The sequence below is a fragment of the Petaurus breviceps genome, unplaced genomic scaffold, assembly GCF_028583685.1.
Source record: "Petaurus breviceps papuanus isolate PSGF00001 unplaced genomic scaffold, PetGlider_PUasm1.0 38, whole genome shotgun sequence".
NCBI classification, from domain to species: domain Eukaryota; kingdom Metazoa; phylum Chordata; class Mammalia; order Diprotodontia; family Petauridae; genus Petaurus; species Petaurus breviceps.
This window is the reverse complement of record NW_027186304.1, coordinates 102,758,963-102,782,846: the sequence shown is the minus strand read 5'-3', so window position 1 is coordinate 102,782,846 and position 23,884 is coordinate 102,758,963.

Sequence of the window (23,884 nt, the reverse complement as noted above, 5' to 3'; positions counted from 1 at the left end):
AAATGACAACCAGGCAAGAGTAAAGAGAACACCTAGGGAAAAGTGATTTAAATGGACTCAATTTCAAAAAGACCAAGTCTATTTCAAAAGAGGAAAAGACATGAAATTGTATCTTATCAGAAATGAAATTGTAACCTAGAAATTATATCTTATCTTGGGAAATGACTCATTTATATAGCTCTAAGGTTCACAAAGCATTTTTTTATACCAATCTTTTGAGGGAGGGAGTGCAAAAGTATTATCACCCCCATTTTATAGTTGAGGAAACAGGTTGAGAAATGTCAAGTGACTTGTCAAGGATCATATGACTAGAAATTAACAGAGCAGAAATTTGAACCTAATTCTCTTAACTTCAAATCCAAAACTAGTGATAAACTTGGAGCTTGGAGTTAAAATCCCATCTTGGATATTTACCTAACTGTGTGACACTAGACAAGTTACTTAACTTCTCTCAGCCTCATTTTCCTCATATGTAAGATGGTAGTAATAATAGCACCTACTTCACAGGATTGTTGTGAGGATCAAATGAGATAACACATATAAAGAACTTTGCAAAACTGTAAGTGCTAAAGAAATTCTATTTATTTATATTAACATCTTCCCCACTATAGCCCACTGCCTCTTAAATATTGAATCACTGTTGCATTCTGGAAAACAGTGTTGAAGTTGGAGTCAGATAACCTGAGTGCAGATTTTTTGGAAATCAGATCAGCAAAAGGCTAAATTAGATTATGTGTAAGGTCTTTTCAAATTTTAAATTTATGAATGTTGAAAATGTTTATATAAAGCATCACAAAATGTATTCATCAAAATGAAATTGCTAACACTTTAGAAAAAAGAGTAGGACCTACCCAACAAACCTCCTCAAGGGGAAAAAAGGATATTTAATGAAATAGAGGACTTTCGAGCATTCCTGATGAAAAAATAAGAGCTGAATAGAAATTTTACTTTCAAATGCAAGACAAGAAAGCATAAAAAGAAAAATATTAAAGAGAAATCATGAGAGACTCAATGCAAACTGTTTACATTTCTCTATGGGAAGATGATACATGTAACTTCTAAGAAGTTATTATTATTAGGGCACTTAGAAGGGTTCTACAAAGAGAAAGGTCTTGAGTGAGTTGATTATGTTGGGATGATGTAGAAAAATGGATGGCCACAAAAGTGGGATGCACTGGGAGAAGGAGAAAATGAAAGAATGAGAAAATTTTTTTCACATAAAAGAGACATTCAAGGAAGAGCTTTTACAGTGAAGAAGAAATGTATAGGAGAGGAGATGGGCAATGCTTGGACCTCATTCTCTTCTAAATTGGTTCAAAGAGAGAATGTGTGTGTGTGTGTGTGTGTGTGTGTGTGTGTGTGTAAAACCCTAAATACACACATACATACACACTCAACTGGGTATAGAAATATCTTACCCAATAAGGAAGTTGGAGGGAAAAGGGATAAAAAGGGGGGGGACCCTAAAAGGGAAGGGAAATAAAGGAAGTGATCAGAAGCAAAATAGACTTTAGAGGAGAGACAGGATAAAAAAAAGAAAGATAGCAAAATAAATTAAGGTAAAGGGAACTGCATAGTTAATGATCATGATTATGAATGTGAATGGAATAAGTTCACCCAGAAAATGGAAGTAGGTAGTAGAATGAATTAGAAACCAGAATCCAACAATAAATCGTTTACAAGAAAAATGCTTGAAACAGAAAGACACACATGAACTAAAAATAAGGGACTTGAGCAGAATCTATCATGCCTCAGCTAAAGCAAAAAAAAAAAAGATAGGGGTGGCAATCATTATCTCAGACAAAGCAAAAACAAAAATAGACCTGACTAAAAGAGATAAGCAGGGCCACCTCATCTTTCTAAAAGGCATCATAGACAATGAAGCAATATGAGTACTAGACATATATGCACCAAATGGAAGAGGCTCCAAAGTGTTAAAGAAAAAGTTAAATGAATTACAGGAGGAAATAATAAACTATACTAATGGGAAAACCCCACATTTCTCTCCCAGAGGTAGATCAATCTAACCATAAAATAAATAAGAAAGAAGTTAAGGAAATTAATAGGATTTTAGAAGAGTTAAATATGATAGACTTCTGGAGAAAATTGAATGGGAATAGAAAGAAGTATGCTTTTTTCTCAGCTGCACATGTCACTTCCTCAAAAATTGACCATGTATTAGGGCACAAAAACCTCACAATGAAATACAGAAAAGCAAAAATACTAAATGAACCTTTTTGGGATCATAATACAATTAAAAATTATGTCGAACAAAGGGTCATGGAAGCATAGATTAGAAATTCATTGAAAACTGAATAATCTAAAGAATAAGTGGGTCAAAAAATTATAGAAATGATCAATCATTTCATTAAAGAAAATGGCAACAATGAGACAAAAAAATTTGTGGAATACATCCAAAGAAGCACATAGGGGAAAATTTACGTCACTAAATGTGTACATCAACAAAAAAGAGAAAAAGTTAAGTCAGTGAATTGGGAATGCAACTTTAAAAAAAAAACTGGCAAAAGAACGAATAAAAAAATCCCCAAGTAAGCACCAAAATAGAAATCCTGAAAGTCAAAGGAGAGATAATAAAATTGGAAGTAAAATAGCTATTGAACTAATAAGTAAAACTAGGGTCTGGTTTTATGAAAAAATAATAAAATAGAGAAATCATTGGTAATTTTCATTTAAAAAACCAGTTTACCAATGAATATGAAAAGGATGAATACACAACTAATGAAGATGAAATTAACTCAAGTATTAGGAATTATTTTGTCCAATTACATGCCAGTTAAACTAATAATCTTAATTGAAATGGATAAATATCTACAAAAATATAGCATTAATATCTATAATATAAAAATTTGTATCTACAAAAATATAATACATAAATAACAAAAACAACAAAAATCATATTAATATCTCAGATGCAGAAAAGACTTTTGATAAAATACAACACCCCTTCCTATTTAAAAAAAAATCCCTAGAAACTATAGGAATAAATGGAATGTTCTTTGAAATAAAAAGTAGAATCTATCTAAAACCAAGAACAATCATTATTTGAACTGAGAATAAATCTGAAGCCTTCCCAATAAGATCAGGAATGAATAACGATGTCCATTATCACTACTATTATTCAAAATCATAACAGAATTGCTAGTTATAGTAATAAAACAAGAAAAAAGAAATTGGAGAAATATAATCCTCATGTATCAGCAACATTTTTTTTCCATATTACTAATAAAATCCAGCAGGAAGAGATAGAAAAAGAAATTCAATATTAAAGAACTGTACACAATATAGAATACTTGGTACTTTGCCTGCCGGGACAAATCCAGGGACTCTATGAACACAATTACAAAACATTTTTTACACAAATAAATTCAGTTCTTAACAATTGGTAAAATATCATTTACTCAGGGGTAGACTGAGTTAATATAATAAAAATGACAATTCTAAGTTAATTTACTTATCCAGGGCAATAATCAAATTACCAAAGAATTATTTTATAGAATTTTCTATTTTATAGGATAATTATATTTATAGAATTATACTTATAGAATAGGATTCTATTTTATAGAATAATAGAAAAAGTATAACAAAAATTCATCCATAAGAATAAAAGATCAAGAATATCACAGAAATGACGAGAAACATGTCTAGGAAGGGGACCTAATAGTACCTTATTTTTGAACTATATTACAAAATAGTAATCATGAAAACAATCTGGTACTGGCTAAGAAACAGAGTAGTAGATCAGTGGAATAGATTAGGTACATAATACACAGTAGTAAATGACCATAGTAATCTATTGCTTGATAATCCCAAAGATCCAAGTTTTGGGGGAACTCACCATTTGACAAAAATTGCCTGGAAAACTGGAAAGCAGTTTGGAAGAAACTAGTCATAGACCAACACCTTACAACATATATCAAGATAAGATCAAGATGGATAAATGTTTTAGGCACAAGGGATGATATTATAAGTAAATCTGGGGAGCATGCAAAAAAATGTACTGTTAATTCTATGGATAATGGAAGAGTTTATAATGAAGCAAGAGATAGAGAAGATCATGGGAGGTGAAATGGATCATTTTGATTACATGAAATTAAAAAGGTTTTGCACAAAACAAAACTAATGCAACCAAATTGGAAGGAAAACAGAAAACTGGGGGAAATATTTTACAAGTTTCCCTGACAAAGACTCAATTTCTCAAATATATAATGGAACTGATTCAAATTTATAAAAAAAAAAAAAGCATAAGCCATTCCCCAACTGATAGATGGTCAAAGGATATAAACAGGTAGTTTTCAGAAGAAGAGATTAAAGCCATAAATAGTCACAGGAAAAATGCTATGAATCACTGTTGATTAGAGAAATGCAAATTAAAGCAACTCTGAGATGCCACTTCATACCTATCTCATTGGCTAAGTTGACTGAAGAGGAAAATAACAAATGCTGGAGGGGATGTGGAAAGACTGAGATACTAATGCACTGTTGGTAGAATTGTGAACCAGTCATTCCATTCTGCAGAACTATGAAACTATGCCCAATGAGCCATAAAATTGCATACTCTTGGGGTGGCTAGGTGGCACAGTGAATAGAGCACTGGCCCTGGAGTCAGGAGGACCTGAGTTCAAATCCGGTCTCTGACACTTAACACAAAAACTAGCCGCGTGACCGTGGGCAAGTCACTTAATCCCAATTGCCCTCCAAAAAGAAAAAAGAAAAAAACAACCCAAAATTTAAAAAACTGCATACTCTTTGACCAAACAATGCCACTACTAGGACTTTATCCTAAAGAGATCAAAGAAAAGGGAAAAGGACCTATTTGTACAAAAATATTTATAGCAGTTCTTTTTGTCATGGCAAAGAATTGGAAATTGAGGAGAAGCTTTTCAACCGGAGAATGGCTAAAGTTGTGATATATGATTGTGATGGCATACTACTGTGCTATAAGAAATGACTAGCAGAATGGTTTCAGAAAAACTTGGGAAGATTTATATGAACTGATGCAAAGTGAAGTGAGCAGAACCAGGAAAACATCATAAATAGTAACAGCAATATTATAAAGATGATCAACTGTGAAAGACATTGATCAAAACAATGATCCAAGACAATTCTAAAAGACACATGATAAAAAGTTATCTAACTCCAGAGACATAACTTATGAACTTTAAGTGCATGTTAAAGTATTCTTTTTCAAACATTCTTTATTTTTCTTGTTTTTGCATGTGTATGTGTCTTATTTTGCAACATGGCTAATATTGAAATATGTTTCACATGTATAATTTATATCATAGGGCTTGCCTTCCTAAGGGGTGGGTGGGAGAGAATTTGAAACTCAAATTTTTTTAAGATGAATTTTTAAAAATTGTCATTTAATTGGTAAATGTTTAACAAAATAAATAAAAATACATATATTTAAAATAAATTAAATGAATTATACCCTACATGATTCTATAGAAGACAGGTCTCATTTCACTAACAGTTTTTTTTTAATTAACATGACAGATCTGCTAGAGAGAAAAACCAATGAAATATATTGGCTTTACCACTATGTTGGATTCTATCCATATAACATATTCTTTAATTAATGAGCTAGAGAGACATAACATAGGAGCCTATTATGGTTATTTTGGGAGTTCTTGAAAATCAGTTTCTCTCTCACCCAAGGCAAGTTAATAGATGAAATAGACTGATCAGTGACAGAGAAAACACAAATCATACATTTCTAGTCTGCCCATGTTGTTCAATACAGGAATAATTTCATGACCTCTTTTGAGATCATCTTCCAATGGTGCAAATTACAACACATCTGAACCTTCACAGCCTATATGATTCTTCTCTATTCCTCTCATCAGGTCTACCCAATAAACTTCAGGGCTCCCACTAGGCCTCACCATTCTGTAGTGACCAAGGCAGCTCTCAAAGGCTGTCAGGGCACCTCACTGATTCATCTGCTTGGGTTCTTCTCCTCCTTTTTCAATTTTTCAATTCCTTCACGATGTCTTTTAAATTACATTATTTTAGAATTCCTAGAGAGGCTTTATAAATACTGAGAATTGATGAAACATAATTTAAAAACCAGAGACTAAATCATACTACTATTAAGGGTATGAATGATGGAAATGCAGAACTGGTTTTATGATTTTAATGGTAGGGAAAGTTCCTGGATGAGAAAACTCTCTCTACCAGTGCACTAGGTATTTGACTTATGTACTCTGATCAAAACGATGATCTCAGATACTTCCAAAGGACTCATGGTGAATCCAAAGGACCCATGATGAATCCAAAGGACCCATGCTGAAAAATGCCATTCACTTCCAGAGGAAGAACTTAGGAACTTTGAAGTCAGCTTGGAGCATCCTTTAAAAAACTTGATTTATTTTTTCTTATTTTTTGTCTGTATTTTCTTTTGCAACATGGCTAATAAGAAAATATGTTTTGCATGACCTCACATATAAAATCAACATCAAATTGCTCATCTTTTCAAGGAGGGGCAGATGGAAGAAGAGGAAGGGAGAGAATTTGGAACTCACAATTTAAAAAAAGAATATAAAATTGTATTTACACAGAATTGTGAAACATTTAATGAAATAAATAAAAATATATAAAAGAAATAAAAATAGCAAAATAAAAAGTCTTGGAGTCAAAAAACCCAAATCCCAGATCTGCCACATCCTAGCTCTGTGGCCTTCAACAAGTCTCCTTGCTTTTCTAAGCCTCAGTTTCTCTATTTATTCACGGGAGATTATCATAACGTATCAAAAACCTCATAGGGTATTTGTAAGTCTACATGAGACCCTAGGTGTTAACATATTTTGGAATTGTAAAGAGAATTTTTCTTTAAGATATTCAATGAAAAGAGGGATGCTGTCTAGTTGCAAATGGTTCTTGCAAGTTGGTCATGGTATTCAGAGGCATATTTGCTACTACACTGAAACATGAAAAAGATTTCAGTATATATATATTTTTCTTGGTACAGTTATCACTGCTAGAAAGTATTATGTTAAGGTGGGTGATTATATTTCACTAATTTGTAAAGACTAAAACCCAACTTAGTGCATTTCCTGACAGATCTTATAATCACTGTTATTGTGATGATGATGAGAAGAAAGACCAGAAGGAAGAGGCTAGCTAGAACTATTTAGGGTTTGTAAAATGCATTATAGATGTTATCTCATTTGTTTTAGATGTGATTCTGTCTACATCTAGGCTAGATTTAATCTCTAATGTTCTTTTACAGGTAAGATTACAGCACTGCTAGTTAATGATTCCATTAATTCACTGATCGCTCTGGTACTAGTGAATGCCATCTATTTCAAAGAAAAATTGGAAAAACAATTTGACTAAAGCAAGACAACAGAAAAGATGTTCAAAATCAGCAAAGCAGCAATTTTGCAATGTCCTGGGACCTCATGGGCAACTGGGACAAAGTGAAAGAATAATCAGCATATTCCCTTTGTTTCTTAAAATATAGATTAAGGGTTAATAACATCTTCCTTTTCTTTACTTAACTATTCTTCCTCCCTCCGTCCTTGTCCTCCCCTAGAAGGGCTATTGCTCCATCTTTTCTCTCTATATTCTGATATTATAAAGAAGTCAATCCTACAGCTCAGTGTTTCTTCATTTTACCAGTTAGTTTCCTCACCTCAGGAACTTAGAAATTCCCTTCTTACATAGCCTCTGGAAAACAGCTTCCTCACCTTTTCTGTATGTTTGTTTTTTGTAAACTTTGCTATAGTAAACCATGGAAGAAGAGGGCATGCTTTTCAACTTGTGTTTTTCAGTTTGGCAATTATTTTTGCCCTGAGCATGTGGACATGTATGGGAAATTATTTATAAGCGAGGCAAACCCAAGAGAAGTGTGAAGACCCTCTTTGGAGAGAGTTATTTTCCTCAGCTTGGGTATTACTGTCTGATCTCCCATTGTCCAGGTCATTCCTCCTTCAGGAGCCTTTTGCTAGCTTTCTTAAAAAGGTCACATATTCCCCTTCAAACTTTTGGTCTAAGCTTAGCATAGTGTATCAGTAGCATAATAAATCTACTTTCTTTACTATCAGACTAGCAATTTAACTCTTTTCCTTATCTTTACTTAACTATTCTTCCTCTCTCCACCTTTTTTTGTCCCCTACTAGGGCTATCCCTTAATCATTTCTGTATATATTTTGATATATATGAAGAATGACATCTTCAGCTCTAAGATAAGAAAAGCATTTAACCTTCCCATTTTATAGGACAGACTGACCATAAGTGGAAAAGGACTTAAAGGAGAGAGATCAATGTGAATTAATATCATCAGATAACAAAATATGTAACGAGATTTTGTAGGATGTTGATATATAGGTATGTGTGTGTGTGTGTGTGTGTGTGTGTGTGTGTGTGTATAACTCTCAAGCACCTATTAAATACTTCATGTTGCAGGGAATAAACAAAGTTCTTTGAACAAAGAAAATCTTTTCTATCAATGCACTCTTATGTCAGAAACTTCATTGTTAATGGTGAAAAGTAATATAGGAGCTAGTGAGTTTTAGGACATCAATTGAAGATGAGATATGATACAGAACATCTCTAAACAGTAATTGTAAATGCAGAAGTGCCCCTGAGATTAATATGTCTGTTTCCTTTGAGTTACCTCGCCAGGCAGGTGCAATGGATACAGCATAAGGCCTTTTGTCAAAAGGAGCCAATAAGGAACCTGCAGAGACCCAAAGTCTTTCATTACCAGGCGGGTGCACTGGACACAGATTAACTCACAGCAGACAGACATATTAATCTCAGGGATATTTCCACAGAACCTATGTCAAATTGATTATTGTCTTAGGGAGAAGGGAGGGAAGAGAAACAGGGAGAAAATTTGTAATTCAGAATTTTACTTTTTAAATTTTTAAAATTGTCTTTACATGCAATTGGAAAAAATAAAATACTACTTAAAAGGGAGAAAAAGACATATTTTTACAATCCAAAAAAAAACCCCACCCACTAACTGGAATAATGTAAAGAAGTTATATGGTACACATAGGAAGGTTTCAGGGCAGAGAAAGGTAAAGACTAATTCTTCTCCCCACTTCCCCTAATAGTTTTCATCTAAAAAATATGTAAGTTTTGTGAGTAGGAATAGGATATTTTGAGTGGAATAAAAGGTTCAGGATGGTTTTTGTTTGTTTTTTAATTATGGATCCCACAGCTGGGTGACACATGAAATTCCTTTAGCTAGGGGTAAAGATTTTCTCCAACGAAATTACCAATCATTCAAACTCTGCTTCATAGAATGCAGCTCTGAGGGGTGGCCCACATTGTTCAAATACAAAATGTACGCTTGCCAAAAAGACTCTTTTACGGAGAACTCACACAGGGCAAGTACTCACATGGTGGTCAGAAGAAGTGGTACAAGGATACTCTCAAGGTCTCTCTTTAGAACTTTGGAATTGATTGTGTGACATGGGAGACACTGGTACAGGACCACTCAGCATGGTGTGCCCACATCATTTGCTCTATGAGCAAAGCAGAATTGAAACAGCTCAAAGGAAATGAAGGATGTGCAAATTAAGAGAATCCCACCCCAAATGTACACGCAGACTATTTATGCCCAAACTGTGGTAAAGCATTCCGAGCTTGCATTGGTCCGATCAGTCACAGTGGGACACATGGAAACTCAACAGCACAGTGATGTCATTTTGGTCCTCTTTGAGAACGAAGGACAACAACCAACTAGATAAGACTTAAATTATAAATTCAATTTGAGTGAAACTCATTCACACTGAAAGTTAACTGAATATTTGGTTGTGGAATTTGCTGAATTTTGATCCTTCCTTCTTCTTATAGGAGGAAGGGGATGAAGAAGACAGGGGAGCACTAAGTGCCTTAATTAAGAGAAGTTCCAAAGGAAACTTAGGGATCCTTGGAAATACTGCCTTGGGCTTAGAGATGTTTTTATTCATATATGCCTGCCAATAGTACCACTATTTCACATGAAGAGAAAGAAGGTGTATTTTTTTTCTATATATAAATGTAGCACATTTCCTAATGAAGAAACAAGCCCCAGGGGATTAAGGCATCATTCTGTAAACACTTTATTTATACCCTCAGAGGGCTTACAGTCTATAGAGGTGAGGTAGGAACATACAAATATATCTCTTTTTTTTTACTAAGTTGTATTGATTTTATCTGCCCCCCTTAGTTGCCCTGGATTCAGTTTCATGTTCATTTATCCCCTTTTAGGAGAAGCAGAAACCAGTACAGATGATGTCTCAGGAATCTACATTTAGCATGACCTACAAAAGAGAAGTGTTTACCAAGATCCTAGTTCTGCCTTATGTTGGAGGAAAAATAGACATGGTCATTTTGCTTCCAGATGAGAACACAGATTTTAAAATGGTAAGATAAGTATTATCATGAGCTACCTAATTCCAGAATTTTTTTTTAAATTGACTTAGAGCTGTTGGCATTACATCTGAATGTTGTCTATGGTATCATTATATCCTGGGCCATCTCCAGGTGTCCTGATGATGAGGGATGGCTCCCAATAGGTTCAGCAGGGACTCTGATCTTATCTTAAGACCAGAACCTGTGATTCAGTCTGGAAAGAATTCAGCTCAGCCTTACTTGGAGTCAGAGTTGAAAAAGTTTATTTTATGCTTTACAGCGGGCAAGGATCCTTAGGGGACCTGCAAGTGAAAAGGGACACAGGCTTTTACTTTTAAAGGGTAGGGCTGCCATTGTCAGGGCTGACCTGATGCATGTAAGGGACTTCAGTGTATAGATAAAAGTTAGGGCTGACTGAGAGGAACTTGTGACTTCAGTGCATAGATAAAAGTTTGAGGAGTTTAACTTGGAGATAAGATTTGGGCCAGACAGGAGGAAACATGAGGAGATTAAACACGGACAAAGGAGTCACAAGTTGTTGCTTAGGCAGAGTGCGGATAGGGGGAAGGGGCAGAGTTTGAGGCTGGGAAAGGGAAACATGATTTTACAGACTGGTTTTACAAATTGCTATTGCAATTTTACAATACAAATTGCAGTTACAATTGTACAAACTGGTTTTACAAATTGATGTTACAGACTGATGTTGCCAATTGGTTTTACAAATTGCTGTTACAGATATAGATCCCAAGCACCCCAAGCACCCCATCACTGATCCATATCTGGACACTGGACCCAGATGGCTCCAGAGGAGAAAGTGAGGCTGGTGAGCTTGCACAGCTCTCTCTCACTTAAATCCAATTCATTTGCATGTCATGGCATCACCTCCCTGATAGTACTCTTCAAGAACAAAGAACAAACAGCAGCAGCAGTATGATAACCAAGTTATTTAAGATGAATGATCTTGTCCTTGGTGTTTAGATCAATGACTGAAGGTTACACTGATATTTTTGTATGTGATATGTCACAAAGCAGAAGAGTATGGTAGTGTCAGTGGGATAGAGGAGGAATCCTTGGTTTTCAAGAGATCAATTCACTAGAAATAGAGACTGACAGTGAAAGGTTATAGCTGCAGGGTCTTGACTTGTTAGAGGGGAAGGGGAATTGCTTCCCACATCCTGCTGATGTGGTCAAACAGAGCAGAATGGGAATGAAATAAGCAAAGTAGGAGATGTGATTGGGAATCATGACCTAGAAGCATGTTTGAGGAAGTAAGTCTGGATAAATAAATTGGTCAGCAGCAAGCACAGAACAGGTTGCCTTCTATTGCTTCACTGGAAGAAAACTCCCATGTTGGAATCCCAGAGAGTCCAATGACTGATTGTCAGTCTAGTCAAGATGATCTCCTGTCATGACTATGAGTCACCTCAGTCTTGTCAATATATAGTACAATGTAAAGTCATGTTGAGTGGAGCCTTGCCAATTTAAAAGTTACTATTTTGCCTACCCAGGAAATCATGGAACTTCTTTCAGCCAATTTCCCCATCTGTAAAATGGGGATAATCTCTGCCTGAAATAATTCAAAGGGCTGTCGTGAGAAGTGAAGAGTGAATGGGATAATGTGCAAAAGTGCTTTGAAGGCTACAAAAGGCTAGAGAAGTTTAAGAAAAGAAGGTAGTAATGAAAGGGGGCAGCAAGGGAAGGAAACCTGTTTTCTGAGCCAAACTAAGATACTGTGGATTCTTTTAAGTGAGAAGGTTGTGGGTTAGGGAAGGCAGGGGAAAGGAAGGCTGTATCCAAGACCTTGTTTGGAATTCTGGCTCAGCCTCTTACCACCTATGGGACCTGAAGCAACCTCAGTTTCCTTTTCTGTAAAATGGAGGGTAATTCTGATGGATGGTCTCTAAGGTCCTTTCAGCTCTGAATCTAAGGTCCTCTGAAGGAAAGTACAGAAAAGAGAAGTATCGGGCTCTAGTTGAATATTGTGTGTGTGTGTGTGTGTGTGTGTGTGTGTGTGTGTGTGTAAAAGGGGGGGAGGGAGAGAATATATGTATTTGTCTTGGTTGTGTATTTATCACTTTTCCTAACTCTTCAAGTAGAACAGAAGCTCCTTTTGGGTATAAACCTTTTTTTCCCTCTTTGGATCCTCCACAGTTAGCACAGGAACCTTGTATATAGTAGGTAGTAAAGAAATATTTGTCTACTTAATTTAAATCCTTTGGGACTTACTTTACAACTCTTTTTATTTCTAGTAGGAAAAAGGACTTACTGCTGAGAAATTGGTAGACAGGTTAAATCCAGAGGTGATGAATAAAACTGAGGTGGAAGTTTTCCTTCCCAGATTTAAATTGGAGGATAATTTAGACATGGAATTCATTCTTCAGAAATTGGGGATGTCAAATGCCTTTGACAGATCCATGGCCGACTTTTCTGGGATGTCAGCCAGGAAGGACCTGTGTCTGTCCAAAGTTATACACAAGACGTATGTGGAAGTTAATAAAGAAGGCACAGAAGTAGCTTGTGCTCTCTCTCTCTCTCTCTCTCTCTCTCTCTCTCTCTCTCTCTCTCTCTCTCTCTCTCTCTCTCTCTCTCTCTCTCTCTGTCTCTCTCTGTCTCCCTCTCTGTCTCTCTGTCTCTGTCTTCAAAAGTGAGAGAGAGAGAGAGAGAGAGAGAGAGAGAGAGAGAGAGAGAGAGAGAGAGAGAGAGAGAGAGAAGGCAATATTATAAAGAGGAGGGAAGAAAGGAGGAAACAGGGGAAGCTAAGTGGTCTCATGGATATAGAGGCACAATGGTCTGAGTTCAAATCCAGTTTCTGACACTAACAATGTGATTCTGGGCAAGTCATTTAACCCCAATTGCTTTTGAGAGGGGGCAGAGGGTGGAGCAACTAGATAAAGGGAGGTAAGAAAGGGGGAAACAGGGGCAGCTGGGTGGTACAGTGGTTAGAACGCTGACCTGGGAACCACAAAGATGTGAGTTCAAATTCAGCTTCTGATACTTCCTTGGCAAGTCATTTAACCCTAATTTATTCCAAGAGAGAAAGAAGCAATAAGATAAAGATGAAGGGAGAAATGGGGAAATGGGAAGCTAAGTTGTTAGAGCATAAATTAGACATGGACAAACATTTCATACCATATACCAAAATGAGGTCAAAATCAATAAATAATTTAGATGTAAAAGATGACATTAAGTAAATTAGGAAAGTATGTAAAAAATGTATCCCTCGGGGCGGCCAGGTAGCACAGCGAGTAAGAGCACTGGCTCCAGTGTTGAGAAGACCTGGAGATTAAATCCCGGGCTCAGACACTTAGCACCCACCCAGAAACACCTGGCCGTGTAACCTTGAGCAAGTTACTTAACCCCAATTGCTTTAAAAAAAAAATGTATCCCTCAGGGATATATAAGGGAAGAGTTGCAGGAAGTAAAACAGATAATCCTTATCATATGAAATAGAAAGATTTTGCACAAATAAAATTAATGCAGCCAAAATTAGAAGGAAAGCAGGAAACCAGGGGGCATTTTTTTTTTTACAGTTTCTCTGATAAAGGCCTCATTTCTCAAAAGTATAAGGAACTGAGCCAATTTTGTAAAATGAAGAGACATTCACCAATTGATAAATAGTCAAAGTATATGAACAGGCAGTTTTCAGAAGAAGAAATCTAATCTATTTGTAGTCGTATAAAAATTGCTCTAAATCATTATTGATTTGAGAAATTGTAATGGTAAGGGAATTTGAAGATCTTCCCTGCCCCTTAATGGGCCTCACTTGGAGCCCATTAAGGGAAGCTTGATTAGGGGAGGCTTGTTTTTCTGGAAGACACATACCTTTTGTTACGTTGTAATTAGGTAGTGGGTCATAAAGGTTGTGATATCCTCTGACCCTGGAGAACGCTATGTAAACACTGAGATGAGGTTTTGCTTTGGGGCAATCATGGAAAGATTTGTGTGAAAATTTTTTAAAGCAATTTGGGTTAAGTAACTTGCTCAAAGTTACATGGCCAGTTATTTTGTGTGGGTGCCAAGTATCTGAGACCGGAACTGATTCCGGTTCTCCCAACACCAGGGCTGGCGCTCTTACTCACTGAGCCAGCTGGCTGCCCCTGTGTGATTTAGCCAGATGAGACTCTGTATGCTATACTATATATATATATATATAAAGCCCTGTCTGTGGGTCTGTTGAATTGTGTTATTTTCTCTGTCTGTATTTTTTTTTTTTGCTTTTTTTTGGAGGGCAATTGTGTTAAGCGACTTGCCCAAGGTTACACAGCTAGTTTTTGTGTTAAAGTGTCTGAGGCTGGATCCGAACCCAGGTCCTCCTGACTCCAGGGCCAGTGCTCTATTAACTGCACCACCTAGCTGTCCCTCTGTCTGTATTTTTTGTCTGCTCGTAATTTCTGTCTGCATTTTCTGAAGTTCAGGGTGCTGACATTTCCCCCTGAACTAAGTAAATGATATGTATTTTTTATTAAAGTAAGATTGTTCACTCTTTTTGAGTTGTTTTCCTTTAGAAAAGCAAATCAAAGAACCTGTGCTAGCAGCCATCCTGGGTATGCAAGGGTGCTTGCTGCTACAGATGCCTGATAAGATTTCTAAATGTGCTCTCTCACTGCTAAAGAAACTGCAATCCTTTGCCCCAATGAAATGAACCCCTGAGATGTTGATGTACCCACATAGAAACAGTGGACTGACATACCCACACACTTCCAGACTCATGTACCTGTTTAACCTGGAACTGTAAAAACTTTCAAAGTAATTGTTTACTTCAATCATAAACAGAAAGAAGCACATCAGCATGATGGATATAGTCAATTTTCCAAATATGAATCTTTGTTAATTTAATGTACAAGAAAAAAAAACCCAGTAGACTCAGAGTCAGAGGGCCTGGGTTTGAGTGTTGACTCTGATACTACATGAATATATGGCAAAGTTATTTCACTGCAGAGTGGTCATCTGTAAAATAAAGGATTTGTACTCCATGATCTCTAAGGTTCATCTAAACTCTAAGTCTATGAACCAACTAATCTCAACTTCTATAAAAATAAAGTTGTTGAGTCATTAGGATGATTCTCCTTTCTATCTGGGAGGGTTATCACTTTGGAGAACTGTTTTTCTTCCTAGATTATATGACATGTAGGATATTGTTGCCTTTGAAAAAGTTTAAAAACTTATGATTTGGTCATATTCAGTTTCCAGGTCATTGCTGGAGAGAATTCCTGTCACATAAGACCAAGGGTGTGCTGGTTAATGCTTAACAACCAGATATTCCAGCATGGTATACTTTTAATTTTAATCAGCACTATTAAAATTTTCTCCATCACTTTATTAATCTAGGCAATCAGCCAAACAATGTCAAGCTCTGATTTGTAGCCTTTGCCGATTTCTGAGGTGTAAATTCTCACATTGAAAATTTCAGTTTTCAAGCTGTTATAGGCCACAAGGTGGCTCCAGCACTCCATTATCTATACCACATAATCTTGACTCTCCATCTCATTTTACTCTTGTGACCAATCCCTAACTGGACTGAGTTATTCACAGTCTTAAAGATAGATAGATGACAGACAGACATACATACGCACACTTATATTTTTATATGTATTTGTGCATATATACACACTAACATATAACATGCATATATGTAGTCATTCTATATACATATACAGACACATATATATTACATATATATGTGTGTGTGTTTGTTATTCAAGGTAGTTTGCAGTAACCTATCTTGTACCTGAACCTATTTCTTATTTTCAAATCTCAACTGCTCCTCCTTTAGCTAGAAACTAATAGAGGTAGAAGAAAAAACTGAGTTCTATGCATAGAGATCTCTACAATCTGACCTGCCCCTGTGTCAGAAAGACTATAGTTTCTACCCTGAGGAGAACAGGAGAAGGACCATGACTGGGTGCTTACTCTTTACTTTACCTTTTCCCCAAGAGGGGTATCATCTAGAACTGTATCTCTCTGCCCCCTCCAATGTCTATCATGGTCTAGTCTATGAGTACAAATCTTCATTCTGAAGGGAAGCTCCTTCCCTGGTTGCTCTCTTTTTTTTTCTTTTTGGAGGGGGAAAGGAGGGATATTGGAGTTAAGTGACTTGTCCAAAGTCACACGGCTAGTTTTGTGTTAAGTGTCTGAGGCCGGATTTGAACTCAGGTCCTCCAGACTCCAGGACCGGTGCTCCATTCACTCCTCCAACTCAACTACTCCCCCCCTCCCCCCCCAGTGTATCAACAATGTCAATGTAGTATTCACAATGCCTATGGTAACTATAAATATGCTGATATGGTTATTAATCACAAAATATAACAGGCTCTCTACATGGGGGTCAAAGCTAGAACATTTATTCAACTACCAGAAAACTGAGTCCCCAAACTAGAGAGTCAGAACCATCACAGTAGCTATAGAGTTGGCACATACAGTTAATGCAGTAAGCACCCACATTCTCAAGCCTTCAAAACAGAACAGACTACCTCAGGCAAAGGTCCTCCTCTCCTCATTCACGGCAACTGCTCAGCGTCCATGCAGCTGGCTCCCAGCAGCTCCGGTTCCCCACAGTTCCCATCCCCAACAATACTCAGAAGGAGCCCTTAGCAGAAATTCTGGCTGGCTCAAAAAAAAAAAAAAGGAGTTTGCACCACTGCTCCACTTCCAGTCACTATAATGCCTCCAGCTCAGCTCCCCACCCCTTCCTGCTACGTTAGCAAGTTCTACAGATGAGAATATACCGGAAAATATGCAAGCATGAGTGAGCTCCCTAGTGAGGGCAAGGTCAGACCCTAGCTCAAACCAAGAGAGAGGTCTCTAGCCAGGCTAGCTTGGAAATCAGGGCTTCTTGGGGAACCAGCTTCTCATACATGCCTGCTTCTTCTTTCTCTGTGTCTTTTCCCCAAGAATCTCTGGCACCAACTCCATCCCTGATAAAAGCATAAGCACAAAACATAGTGTTCTGCTCAGTAGTTTCTCCACTAATCTGGAATTTCATCTCCTTCCACATATACAGCCACAACCAGGCATTGGTGAAAGACTGGCTACACAGAGAAAATACATCTAAAATTAGGTGGAGAGTATCACATGGCAGGATATGGGATTGTTCTAATGTGTACAATTCCATTTAGAATTCTAATTTTCATTCTAATTAGGAAAAATGATCAAGATAATTTTACTTTATCTCATACTGTAATATAGACCAAACAACCTATAATGGACATATTAGTCACCCCACAAAGCACACATGCAGTTATCTCACTAGCTATCATCTGAGTAGTAAGGCTGGGATGAAGGAGGAACCCTGAAAGAATAAAAAAAATCTCTCTTAATGGATCCACAGGGGTTTTTGGGGGGAAGGGGAAGGAAGGGCAGTTGGGGTTAAGTGACTTGTCCAAGGTCACACAGCTAGTAAGTATTAAGTAAGATCCACAGGTTTTTATGTAATGGGAATTAAAACAATCACCACTGCCACCACCTTACAGAATTCTGATACAATGATTTTTTTTAAATTTTTTTTTTTAAGCAATTGGGGTTAAGTAACTTGCTCAAGGTTACACGGCCAGTTATTTCTGAGTGTGGTGCTAAGTATCAGAGCCCAGATTCGATCCCAGGTCATCCCGACACTGGGGCCGCTGCTCTTACTCACTGCACCACCTGGCTGCCCCTGATACAATGATTTTTATAGAAGTAACATGAATTTGAGCAGTTTTGCAAAGGAAAATTATTTCTTTCAAATTTTGGTATCATTTTCCCCAGAACTTTTTTGTCTTAGCTCCCATTTGTTTCCTTCTCTATTTTTTTCTTGGAATAAAGGCCTTGTTAAGTAGTGTCCCTCTCCTGGTATGGATTAAGTCCTCTCATTTATAAAATAAATCAACCCATCCCTTTTCATTTGAGAAAAGATGCTCTGGTTCAGTCATAAGGTTTGCTGTTGCCAGGTGGTTCTTTGGAGACAGAAGATCAATGCTGACAAGGATTTTCATTTGCTTCCCTTTCCTTAATACGTACTTTCTTTAAACAGAAGCGGGGACATCCACAGGGATCTTCAGGCACTTTTCACTGAAGTGAATGATTCCAGTACCCAGTACTCACTGAGAACTTCCAATAAAGCTCTTGGAGAAAAGACTGATGATTTTCTCTCAGTAAATTGAATTAAGTGATAAAAAAAAAGGAAATGAAAATAGGTTTTGAGGAGAAAGGGTTAAAGGCCCTCAATAATGTGAGCGTCTGGTAAAATTTAACTAAAATTGAATATGCTATAATTAAAAAACCTGAACCTTAAAAAGTCATTTCCACAGCACATTTTATCTTGTCTTGACTGTGTATGGCATATCCTATATCTCTATCTGTGCATTGTTATTTTTAAGGAGGAGGAATATATGTGTATTGTGTCCAATGAGGGCTTAGAACCTGTACTAATTTGTTTCCCCAAAAGTGTACAATCATTTTCAAAGTCTTAATCTGTGTGAGAGGCTTGTGGGGGTGTTAATTTATATTTTTCTCTTCATGGACATTTAAAGAAGCTTTCCAAAACTTCTACAGTGTGGAGCTGGGCGAACTTTCCTTTGCTGAGACCCCAGAGTAGTCCAGAAAACATATAAATGCCTGGATAGAAAAGAAGACTGACGGTCACAAATTGCCTTTATTTGTAAAATGACTGTTTCAGTAATATTTCAGTAAAAGGGGTTAGAGAGACTGGTTGTACCTTTCAAACAGATCTACAAGGTACAATCAAATACTGATCACATCCCTGGGGGATACAGGAAATATTGCACAGTGTAAAACAAAACAAAGACAAAAACAAACAAAAAGCTGAACTTGTAAACAGGAAAGACCTGATGTAAAAGCTGCCTCTGAGACTTACTGGGTATATAACCACGGGCAAGTCGTTTAACTACTCTGAGCAATATTTTTCTGTAAAACAGAGGTTTTACAGAAGTCTCACTCTTTGTGACACCATTTAGGGTTTTCTTGGCAAAGATACTGGAGTGATCTGCCATTTTCTTCTCCAACTCATTTTACAGATGAGGAAACTGAGGCAAGCAGGATTAAGTGACTTGTCCTTGGTCACACAGCTAGTGCCTGAAACCAAATTTGAACTCAGGGAAATGTCCTCCTTATTCTAAGCCCAGTACTCTACCCTCTGGGCTACGTAGCTGCCCCCAAACAGTAATAGCGATACCTGCCTCACAGGGTAGTTTTTAAGAGAAGCAGTGGGCTGGCGTGGAAGGAACCCTGACTCTGAAGTGAGAGAACCTGTGTTCAAATATTGCCACTGTCACTGGTAATACCCTTTCCCTTCCTCTGTAAAATGAGGAGGTGCCAACTAGATGGCCTCTGGGATTTATTTCTAGGTCTAGAGATATTATTCCATTATCTAAGGGCATCATTTATAGGCAGAGTTTTGTAAATCACAAGATTCCATATAATTGCATAATATTACTTATCAGTCGTCATCTGATACCACAAGGTTAGTAGGCATGTCATTCAATCTCATTCATCTCCCACATTTTTATGGATTGATTTGGCTACTTGAGGATGGTTTTCTCTTCAACTATCTCTTATGCTCTTCTCTCTCGGGAGGGAGACTTTCCTCTCAAGTCAGGCTTTTGAATATGGCGGAAAATGATAGAGGCTAGAGCAGTGACTGCCAGTCCCCTTCATTATGCTTACTACTACTACTGATTCATTGCCTAGAACAGGGATTCTTTTTTTTTTTTTTTTGGTCAGGATCTCCTTTGGCAATCTGGAGAACTTTATGGACTTTTTTTTTTAACTCATAAAATAAAATTAAAAAGAAAACCAATGATATTAAAACAGTTATATACATATATGCATTTATGTATAGATATATAAATGTGTGTATAAATAATATATGTGCATATATAAAAACAAGTATACCAACTAAAGACTAAGAATCCTTCACCTAGAAGAACTCTGTTATAAGATATCTCTTTGACCTAGGAAGTGGGAAAGAAAAGATCAGAGAGAGAGAGACAGACAGAGAGATTGAGAGAGAAACAGAGAGAGAGAGACAGAGAGACAGAGACAGAGAGAGACAGAGACAGAGAGAGAGACAGAGAGAGAGAAAGAGAGAGACAGAGAGACGGAGAGAGACAGAGAGACAGAGAGAGTAATAACTCTCTAACTCTGAGGTCACAACCAGAGATCCCTTTCTGGCACAATACTACTATTTTGAATGTTTCTTTTTAAAAATGTTTCTCCTTTTGAGAGGCTTCTCAGTGGTTACATCTCAATTCCATTTCAACAGTAACACACAGATTAGCATTGTGGATGGCTAGTACCTTTTATAATAATTTTGGGCTGTGGAGTCAAAACAAAAATGTAAATGATGAAAGGTAGACAAGAAAGGTTGACCTAGAAAGGCAGGCCTCTAAAAAATAAAGAATCACCAACTCTGGTCTTAGGTTCTACAAGATTCCAGCAACAGAACAGTATGAATTGACCATACTTCTTCAGCCTCCAGGGTTCTGGCACACCTACCCTTCATGATTGCTGCCACTGTCCATTGCTTCTGACCTCCACATTCTTTATGCTCTTGCCCCCCTATTGGTTTCCTTTCTCCAGGATGCATGGCAAGTTCTCTTCCTAAGCACACTCCCTTAGGATGGGAGGGGATCACTTATAAATTATGCCATCCCTCTCTACCTGACTCAAAGTCAGGACAAAATTTCCTAGGAGTCAGAGAAGTAAGTAGGAGGCTGGGAGATTTCTATATGATGAGCAGTCATTCACTGGCATCTTGATCTCCTTGGCATGTGGTATGATTGCTTTTTTTTTCATTTACTCTTGCCACATGCCAAGGTCATTTTTTTTTCAAATTACATCCTTTACACTACTTCTGAATAATCCTTAGTCTGGAATGTGCTGCACTTTACTCAGGCTGACCTTTTACTCCTATTTCACCTTTTTGTATGATCCTCAAATTCAGTTTTTTGGAGATTATATTTTATAACTTGTATCTACATAATATCATTGAAAAATGAACTCATTAAAAGAATTGGAAATATTTCCAAAGGTAATACAGACTTCCCACTCTCTTGTTCAATTCTAGGGACTACTCACTGTGCATTTTCAATGTCTGACTAAGAATTTTGTACAGAGAGAGGCATATTCTTTGACTTAATGACCCAAATGCACATAGGCATTTGAAAAATAAGAATTCTTCATCCACTTGGTTTTACTTATTTGGTTGCTCTGATTTGGGAAGATCTAAAACACTGCAGAGAGGCATCTAGGTGTCAGAGTAGATAGAGTGCTGAGACTGGAGTCAGAAACATTCATCTTCTGGAGTTAAAATCTGGCCTTGGACATTTACTAGCTGTATGACCATGGGCAAATCACTCCAGTATTTCTACCAAGAAAACCTCAAATGGGGTCACCAGAGTCAGATACAACTGAAAAACGACAATAAAAAACATAACAGCTTAAAGAACTCACTCAGTACAATGTTATTCACAACCAAGAATCTTTACATCATTTATAGGGATTTGAACTTGGGGCAGGACATCCTCCATGATAGTGATGAATTTGGTGAGCATACAAATCCTTGTTTTATTTACATTTCATGTATACATCACTTCATTTTAACAGTTGGAAGTTGTCCAACAAGGTTATCTCTGTTACCCTATCTTTCAAGGAATATTGTGTGACTCTTATAAGTTTTTGGGAGACACATTATTGGTAGGAAGTCTTTAAGATGGTTTCTTGCTATATTGAATCAAGCATTTCTTATAGTCAACAAATACTTGTCTCAATAAGATTGTATATTCTCTGTCTTTCAGTCATTTGCGTGATGGTCAAAACATGACCTATTGTGAAATAATACTTGTGAAAACCTATTTATGCCCTTATAATAGCCTCAGCAAACAGTCTTTCAATGTATGTGTAGCGTACTTTTACAAAACGTCATATAAATAGTACATTTAGGTAGGTACTGAGGTTCTTTCACTTATCTTTTAGTTTATTTTTATGAGTTATAATGATAATGATGATAGTATAGCCCAATGTTTTTTCTCCACCTTTAATATCTTCCCATTCTTTAAAAAACTTAACCATTTATCTTCTAATCCTTTCAAAATTTGGTTGGCTTCACCTTGGACCTTCTGTGTTAATGTATCATCTTATCCAGATGCTTTCTTTAGATTACTTTTTTTCAGTGGCATTTCTACTTCTTCAATAAATAAATAAAAGAATGAATGCAGCATGAATGAATGAATAGAAATATTAATGATATTAACAACAGGTATATGTCATTGGATTTGTTGAATGAAAACAAAATGGTTTACCTTTACCTCTAGATGGAGCCCATGAACAGGCTAAAATTCAAGAAGAGACAAAAGTTTGGTACCTCCCTAAATTGAGAAACAATTGATCCCTACACCAGAAATCCAGACCTATAGAATTTAACTAATGTACTATGCTGTAATTGGACCATTATCACAGGCCAAATTGTTGCCCACAATCGTTTAGACATAATATTGACCTACAGAAACTTAAGAATATTTTCATAGATATTACTATACCAAATAGTCTTAACTTCCATGCTAGATGAAACAAAAATCTTTCAAAATATAGGGGTCTAGCAAAGGAGACTAAAATCATTGGGGAATAAGACAAGTTATATGTTATCAGCTACTGGAGTTGTGTTGATGATTTGAATGAGTTTATAAAGAATGACCTGATATTCTAAATATAATTATGAAAAACAAACAAACAAACAAAAAACAAAAAACAACCAAAACCCAGTCAACCACCACCTGTTTAATAATCAAATAAATATAAAAAATCATAGCAAGATAGTGACTTTTCCTTGTACTATTCTATATGAATGTCATAAATTGAGAATGTTTCTTGTTGTACTTTGTATATGAGAATGCCTTTTTATTCTGTGTTTGTTAAATTCAGAATAAAAATAAATAAACAAAAATCAAGCAACCATTAAACACCAACTGGTGCTGGACCCTGGGTCACCCTTAGGAAGATTTTCCTTATATCACCCTTACTTCTCTTCTCTGAATCAGTTAATTCATTCTACACTTTATGACCAAATAAAAGCAGTCTGATTTTTCCTTCATGTAGGGTATCAATTCAGACACTGAAGATAGTTGCCTTTTCCACCTAAATCTTCTCTTCTGCAGGCCAACATTTACCTAATTTAGTTTCTTTAACAAATCCTTCTTTAGAATACTCTTTAGTCCCCCCATGATCTTGGTTACTTTAATCATGGGTGGCTCAGGAGGAGAAAGTGAAGCTGGTGCCTTTGCACAACCCTCCCTCACTTAAATCCAATCCACATGGATATCATGGCATCACCTCCCTAAGGTTATGGTTCTCTTTGGGAAAGAGGGCAAACAATAACCTCTGTGAGTAAAAAAGATGCTGCCCACTGGGGACCAAACTGGAACTGGCCAGTTGGGTAATACGGTTTGTATTCCTTCCTTGCCTCCCTCCTCTCTCTCTCTCTCTCTCTCTCTCTCTCTCTCTCTCTCTCTCTCTCTCTCTC